Source organism: Ananas comosus, linkage group 1 (genome assembly GCF_001540865.1).
Source record: "Ananas comosus cultivar F153 linkage group 1, ASM154086v1, whole genome shotgun sequence".
NCBI classification, from domain to species: Eukaryota; Viridiplantae; Streptophyta; class Magnoliopsida; order Poales; family Bromeliaceae; genus Ananas; species Ananas comosus.
Window position 1 is genome coordinate 4,175,049 of NC_033621.1, and position 8,264 is coordinate 4,183,312.

Here is an 8,264-nt window from a genome sequence, read left to right on the forward strand (position 1 = left end):
CCCGCCTCGTAACCCACCTCCCGCCGCCGCCCCGAATCCGCCCCGCCAACTAATATTTTTTATAAAATTATAATATTATTAATATTTTGTAAAATATAAAATAATAATTTTTAATAATATTATATATATAATTTAACAATATTAATAATAAAAATTAAAAATATGAATCACAATTCAAAATAAAATTCAAATATTTCAAATACATTAGAAATGAGAGTAATAACTTATTTGTATTTTAAACTTTTTTTGTAAATATATTATTTTTTAGAAATATTTTTAAAAAATATAAATAATATTCGGGGCGGATTCGGGGCGGATTCGGGGCGGGTCAAAATTTTTTCCGCTTCCTGCCCCGAATCCGTCTCGGATCGTAAAACTTACCCCGTTTTCTGCCCCAAATCCGTTTATTTTCTTTCATTTACTGCCCCCATCGGGACGAATCGGGGCGGGAGCTCTACCAACCCGGATCCGTGTGCATCCCTAGACTCAGTTGCTTGTCAAGGCTCAAGGGGTCTGCTATAGCGACACGTTTAGAAAGGACGGAGGGTTTGGTTAGACCGGACCGGACTAGAAGGGGCTCATCTGCGGTCCGGTTCGGCCCGGTTCGCTGAAATTGGAGGGTAGGGATGCATTGGACCGGATCCGAGGTAAAGTAGATTCCCGATGATGTGACTCCGAGATATGTGGATGTGGGAAAAATAAAAAAACCGTTATGACCAAAAAAAAAAGAAAAAAAAAATCGAAAAGTGTAGCTAGCTCGACCTGTCCCTAGCTCGACCATTGCTGCCGATGCACTCATTCGGCCTTTTTCTCTTTTCTCTTTTTCGAAAAAAAAAACGTGCAAACTTTTTTTTTTACTTTTGCACTTCAATAAATAAACTCGTAAATTTAAATTTTTAAATTTTAACAGTTAGATTTTTTTAAAAAAATTTCATTAAATATATTTTTATTTTTTCTTTCTTTTTCATCCTCTATATTCTTTTCCGCTATTGTACCATCTTTCTCGCGCTTTATCGCAGTTGTCGCTGTTGCTTTGACATGATCTTCCTCCGCTACGTCTTCAAATTAGCAGTACGTACCCTCATCGTTGTTGCCATCCACGGCTATGTGGCCTATGCTCATACTTCCAAATAGGATCTTCAAAAACTATGTATGAAGAATCTTAAACTATATATATACCGTTCTAATAAACTTTTCATCTTCCCCTCCTTCTCCTTCTTCTCCTTCTTCTTCTTCTTCTTCTTCTTCTTCTTTTCTTTTACATTTTTTTTTCGTTTTACTAACACACCCTTAATTTTATCATTATTTTGCTTTAAGTTATTTTTTAAATTTATTAAAGTCAATAACTTTTACAAACTACAAGTCATTAAGATATAACAAAATTCCTACCTTAATCAACTGAGAAAATGCTTAGAATTATTAAATTTGTTAGAAAATTTCTACGCTAATATGTGAAAATAACATAAATAAACAAAAAAAACAACAGTCTAAAGATTTGAAATGTACACTTGTAAATTTAATATTACCTTCCTTGAGAAGAAAAAAACTATTAACAATATCTGAGAAACAAATTTCTAAAGAAATAAACAAGAGATATTTCTTATGCCTCAGCAATTGGTAGTTTTATGCGTGCATAAGCATTCGTGTACATGTTTAGATACAGGAAAGAAAAAAAAATAAACTTGGGGGATCTATTCCAGAATAATATTATAGTTGAGGGCCTCTGTACATTTTTAACCAATTTTAAATCTGACCCCATATTTTTTTTTATTTGATTTCATCTTCTCTACTTACTAATTGTTTGATTTAATTTCTTTTATTAGTAACTTTTAGAATTATAAAATTCTAAAAATTACTAATAAAAGAAGCTAAATCAAACGGTGTAAATCAAGTAACAAAAAGTTTAGGGGGTCAATTTAAAAATAGATTAAAGTTTAAAAATTGTCTATACATTTTAACTAAAAAATTAATGCTTCTTTGCACTCAAACAGTGCTTTTTTAATCAAGCGACAATGGCGAAAGTGAGGAGGAATCAAACGACGATGACATAGCGGAAGCGTACAATCAACTTCTTATTGAGTCAAAGAAAATGGCTAAACTTAATAAGAAGTTGAGGCGTCGTTTGTTGAATTTCGAAAAGGATAACAACAACTTGAAGACCACGAACAAAGCTCTTGAGGAGGAAAGGGAATCAATTTTGAAGAGTAATTCGGACCTCCAAGAGAAGCTCAATGAAGCGGAATCAATGGTCAAATCATCTAACGACAAGATTGAATTTTTGGAGCATCAATTTCATGAATCGCACAAGTCCAATCAATCCTTGACCAACCAAGTTCGACAACTCCAATCCGACATACAAAAGTTCTCATCGGGATCAAAAAAATTAGACCATATGCTCGGGTTGGGTCAAACGGATAAGCTAGGCCTCGGATATGAACGGACATACGTTGAGAAGGATTCAGAATCAACTTCTAAAGTCTCAATAATTTCGAAAGAGAAGGTATGTCATAAATGTGGCATGAAAGGACAAATTAAAAGGAATTGCTCTGTAACGCACTGGACCTTTGCAAACTGCGAGGTTCGAGTGTATGGCTGGTGTTATGAGTTTTTCCAGATTTTCTGGTGGGTCGTAGACAGTGTTCAGACCTATGGCTCGTATCCCGAGAATTGTGGTATTTCAAGTAGCACTAAGGTCGCCAAAGTGGAGGACTTAGGCTGCTCTCGGTTTGCAAATTTCGGGGTGGCGTACCGGTACGCGGTGATGGCTGTACCGGTACAGCCATCGACCCTGGCAGCCAGAGCGCCAACCCGAGGCTCGGGTTGGGCTGGTTCGTGGGATGTGTACCGGTACACAAACCCGTGTACCGGTACGCAGTGCAGTTCGGGCTGTTTCGGGGAGGGGTGTATTTGCAATTGTTACAACACCTATATAGGTGACCCCAGCCCCCTTAGCTGCTCTCTTTGAGCCCTAACCAGTGGAGATCAAGGTGAGTCTCCCCTTCCCTTGTTTGATCCCCATTTTTGGTGGATTTTATGGTGTTTTGATCTCTCCCTTCTCCTCTTCTTTGCTTTTATTGGGTTTTCTCCATGATTGAAGACTTGGAGCTTTGAGAGGAGCTTGTTTGTGAGGAGACCTCCAACCCTAGCTGATTTTGGACTTGGTTTGAGGCTATTTAAGAGGTTAGTAACATGTATTTTTCATTTGATACATGTTTTGTTGATTTTGGTTAGAGGAAACCCTAGATTTTGAATTTTAGGGTTAGAAATGGGGATTTTCGAGTTGAGGCTTTTTGATCTTGATTGATCTTATTTGAACCATCTTTTAGGTTGGTTTTGAAGGATTCTTGCCTCCTTTTGGAGATCAAGAGAGATATTCACCATTTTCGGTGAGTTTTTCCCACCTTAGCTTGAAAAGCTTAATGTTTGAGCTATGTGTTGTTTGTAGGGTTCTTGTGACACTTGTTTCCTTACCTTTAGGGTACTAGGAGAGTGGTGGACACCCTCATCGGAACAATCGAAGGGTTCCGTTGTCGTCGGTGGGTTTGACCTAGCCACATAATGAGAAAATCTCATTGTTGATGATTTAAGTATTGTAAAATGAAAAAGCATGCATATTCATGTTCGATGCATTATTTGTGATTTTTTTTTTTTTTGATTAAACAGGGGTTCGCCTGTTTGGTAGGGGAATACAAGCAGAGGGGACAAAGGGAGGCTTGTTCAGAGGAGAACGAGCAGGGTACAAGAGGTAGAGTGGGAGAAGCAAATTAGTCTAGCTATATTGGTCGCACAAGTAACCAAACTCGGCCACGTTCTGTTGGTTGGTTACCTCCTCCACACGTACATCCAGAGCTTGACTAAGCAGGTGACGGTCTTACCCAGTTCTTCGCTAGAAGTGCGGCGATTGGTAAAGAGTCTCGAGTTTCGCTCTTTCCATATTTCCCAGCAAACTGCCACAAAGCATAAGTCAAACCAAGCTTTTGCAGCTCCCGACAACACTTTCCTGCAGCTCTTCCATTATTTGTGAATTTTAGAATGCTTAAAATGCACATGTTACATACAATGCATATTTGACCTCTATATGGTAGAGAGTTTTCATGTTGGGCTAGGGGCCTATGGTTAGCATTCTTACATTTGATTAAAATCATGTTGCATATGGTGCTTATGGCACATAGATTACACTCTTGGGCTTAGAACGCATACTTGACATGGTTGGTCATATCGACCTTAAGTGACATAGGGTAGAGTGTATACAAATGGTAAGCTAATATCATAAAGCGGCATTAGGCTTAACCCTTTACAACAATCCAAAATCATGCTCTGTATATTCACCTTTAGTTAATTACTTGTATAATTAATCATGAAAACTTTAATAAATCCAAGTTTGGTCCTTAAATTATAAGACACGTGGCACTTCAGGTCTCAAACTTACTTTATGTCAACATATCACTGATATAATAGTGATGTAACATCTTAATTACTAGCACATTAACAATCACAATACTGCTATATCACTTCTGCATTAGCTATATATTAAGTATTTGATTGACTAATTAGATCATAGGATTAGATTACTATAGTTCTGAAAGTTCGAAACAGAAATTACAACCATATAATGAAATATTCATCTCCAAACAATATAGTGATCGAGGCACATGGATATCCTTAATAATCCAAATGCTCACCTTCTCCCTTTCTCTATATATATATATAAAATAATTAGAGTGATAAATTAACCAACCAAATTAAAATGTATAGGTAGGTGTTTATGAACAATAATATTTGTTAGCATGGAGACAATCTTTTTCGTGCAATAGTCCTAGCTAGCCCATGTGGCTCGGAATGTGACATATCGAAAGCACTCTTGTTTATTATTTCACATGAGATTATTTTCATATGTGAGATCATAACAAAAATTACATACTTGTTTTTTTTTTTTTTTTTGAGAGAAAGGAAGCATGCAATCTGCTTCATTCATTAAGTAGGTGAAATCAGTTACATAGAGTGAGGCAGCTTGGGCCTCGAGAGGACACTTAGACAATTAACAGACAATAACGAAAGGAAGAGCTCGATAAAAAAATAAGAACAAGCAGCAGAACGAAGGGTGTAACAGACACCAACATCACCCTGTTCGACAAAAATCAGTCCACTCCAACGCTAATACTCTGATACCGTGAGCAGTAAAGATGGCGTTCATTGGAAGGTTTCGAAAGATAATATTGTTTCTTGCACGCCAGATCGACCACCACGTGGCCGCCACAAATGTCAGAGCCTTCGTAGAGTCGCCCAGTGACCTTTTTTCTGCCAGTTCCTCCAAGACGAAAATGACATCCTCGAAGGAGGTGGAAACGTGAGGGTCGTCAAGGAGTGGAATAAAAAGATACTTGGTAACGACACATTCCACCAACAAGTGGTTTACTCACTACAACAGAATTAGGTTATAGGGACACATGTTTGGGACACTTTTGAGTAAGTGTCCCATTTATGCTAAAACTTAAAAACATATCTACTAATGCCTAAATATAAAGCCCAATCCAACCAAAAATAAAAGATTACTCTACTCATCCCACCACACCCAGTCCATTTGGCCCGATTACAAACAGAAAAGAAAAAAAAAAAGAAAAATCAATTACCATCTTTTCTTCTCTCTTCACTCAATCCACTGAAATTCTAGACGAAGAGTCTTTACTGTCGTCCTCCTCCGCCACCGCAGCCAACGAGATAGAGTTTCGGCGGTTGCTAAATGTTTAAATAAGTGTTGGTAAATTAGCAGCACTCTTTTAGGTTATAGCGACACTCTTTAACTGTCACTATATACCTAGCGACCCCACATATAGCAACACTTTTTAAAAGTGTCGGTAATTTTAGCTAGCAGCACTTTTTTGACATATACCTATATTTAAAAGTGTCGCTATAGACCGTTTTTGTTGTAGTGACTATTTCCAGCTTGTCGGCATATAAGACACACATGGTATTTCCTGATCATCCTCTTTTGAACAGATTGTCCACAGTAGGCAGTTTCTTTTCTAGGGTTAGCCAAAGAAAAATTTTAACTTTCATCTGGATTTTCATTTTCCAAATGGCAGGTGTCTTGGCATCCAAGACACCCCTTGGAATACCTTTTTTGGTAACATGTTGGTTATTATTCATAGAAATCATTACAAGAGAGAATGAAGCTTAAGGTCTGATGTAACACTAATTATGACACTCATGCACATAACAACAAAGTAATTGACTTATATATGGATATACTTTTCAACACATAATTACAGAATTAGAGGTTGATTGATTATCTGCTTATCATATTATCCAATGTAACCCTAATTAAACATAGCATCTGAGCAATGTCCTAATAAATTTTAAATCCTCACAAGGGGTGGCGTAATCAACGGGTAATTAGCGGACAACTCGAAACTCTACTGGGACGTTGATAGATACTAGATCTTAGGAGAAACTTTGTCTCTTATTGGTGATTAGAGTGAAAGATAAAAAGAGATATATAGCACACTTAATTTGTTGTAATATTTATAAATAAACTTTGTATTGTAGTACTATTATTGTACATGGGTGGTGTAGGCTTTGCTTAGAAGCATTGTATTTGATCAGCTTGTAGCTTCTTGTTACAGTTGTTTAATTAGATAAAAAAGTGCTTCTTACCTTGAAGGATCAGATTCCTCTTACAAAGAGCCAAAGCTGCAGAAACAAGATAAACCACATGCAACTCTTGCCTTAAAGGCATGGTTTTGATTGTGGAAGAGGCAAGGCACAATATATGTGTTTTATGTAGATAGAATAGTTACATTAAGCCATGCAAAAAAGTTACTGCTCACAAAATATCATTTTTAGAAGGGATCTGAAAAAAAATGGCAAAGATAGTTGCATGTGGCTTATCTTTTTTCTGCAGCTTTCGATATGGCAAAGATAGTTGCAAAGATATATACCTCAATAACCCCACATTGGATGAGACAAGAATTATGATCAAATATATATTTAAGGACCATAAACTCTAATACTACTAACTAGCAAGGCTTAACTATTTTGGGCTTGTCGTTTAGGCTCAACGAGTTATTAGTGTTAGTGAAATATATTGTTACAGTAATAGTGCAATGCGCTATGAATCAGTTATGATATAATCAGTATACTTTTGTATGGACTGATAAGTCTCGATATCAAATGTCGATCTCCTAATGGCTTCCAACCAATGTAAAAGCTTCGGGTAATTTACAGGATCGTGATAACATCACTCCAGTAAGTTTTGGGCCTTTTAATTACAGTAACCCAAAATTTTTAATTTTATCTTCTTTATTTTAGGGCCTTAGAATAGGGATGAACTTGGATTAAGCAAATTGACCTAACTTGGATATGAATTAAAATGCTTCACAAATCAAGATGATACAAATTTATCCCGCACAAGTGATACTATGATTCTCACTTAAGGACTTTAAGAATTTCATGATTTTTCAAACAATTCTCGGAATTTCAGAATTCTTTTAAGATTTTTCAAAATTATTTTTTCTTTCCAAATATTTTTCTAATTCAAAATTTAAAAAATTGAAAATAGTAAAAAAAAAAAAGAAAATTCAGAAATATAGAAGAAAAATCTAGAAATATTGTAGAAAGAAGTTTATAAATACTATTTAAGTTCAGCTTGTTAAAATTTAAATTAGTTTAAAAAATACAAATCGTACTGTTGATAATTTTAAAAAATATTTTATAATGGTTATGTTAGGTGTAGATGCACTTTTAGAATAGAAAGAATATTCTCTTTTATAAATAGTTGATAAATCCAAAACTTGTATTTGCTCTTTTATATATAGTATAGGGTGTAGACAAGAAGAGAAAAAAGAGTATAAAAAAGGCGAAGTAAGAGGAAACGGAGAAATGGCTCCGAGTTTCGCCTAATAAAAAAAAAACTAGGTCAAAGCCTTACCATCTCAAGAGAAGGGGAAAAATACCATAAGTGCAACAAAATTTTCAAACACTTGATTTTATTTTATAGTTTTTTTCTCATTTTTTTGAAATAAAGCCTGCAGGCCAATTTTAATTTTACAATAAACTTTCCCGAATCACATAATTTGGTCCTTTATTTATAAACCCATAAAAATAGCTCTAGTAACTAGTAAGGATATGTTTGGTATTGAGATTCATCTGAAGCTTTGTTAAGCAAATCGGAGTTCTTGGAGTATGGGATAAAAAGTCCATTCTTAGCCCAACCCATCTTCCTAGTTTGGCCCATTTTTAGTGGCCGCGACTACTATTATGGGCTT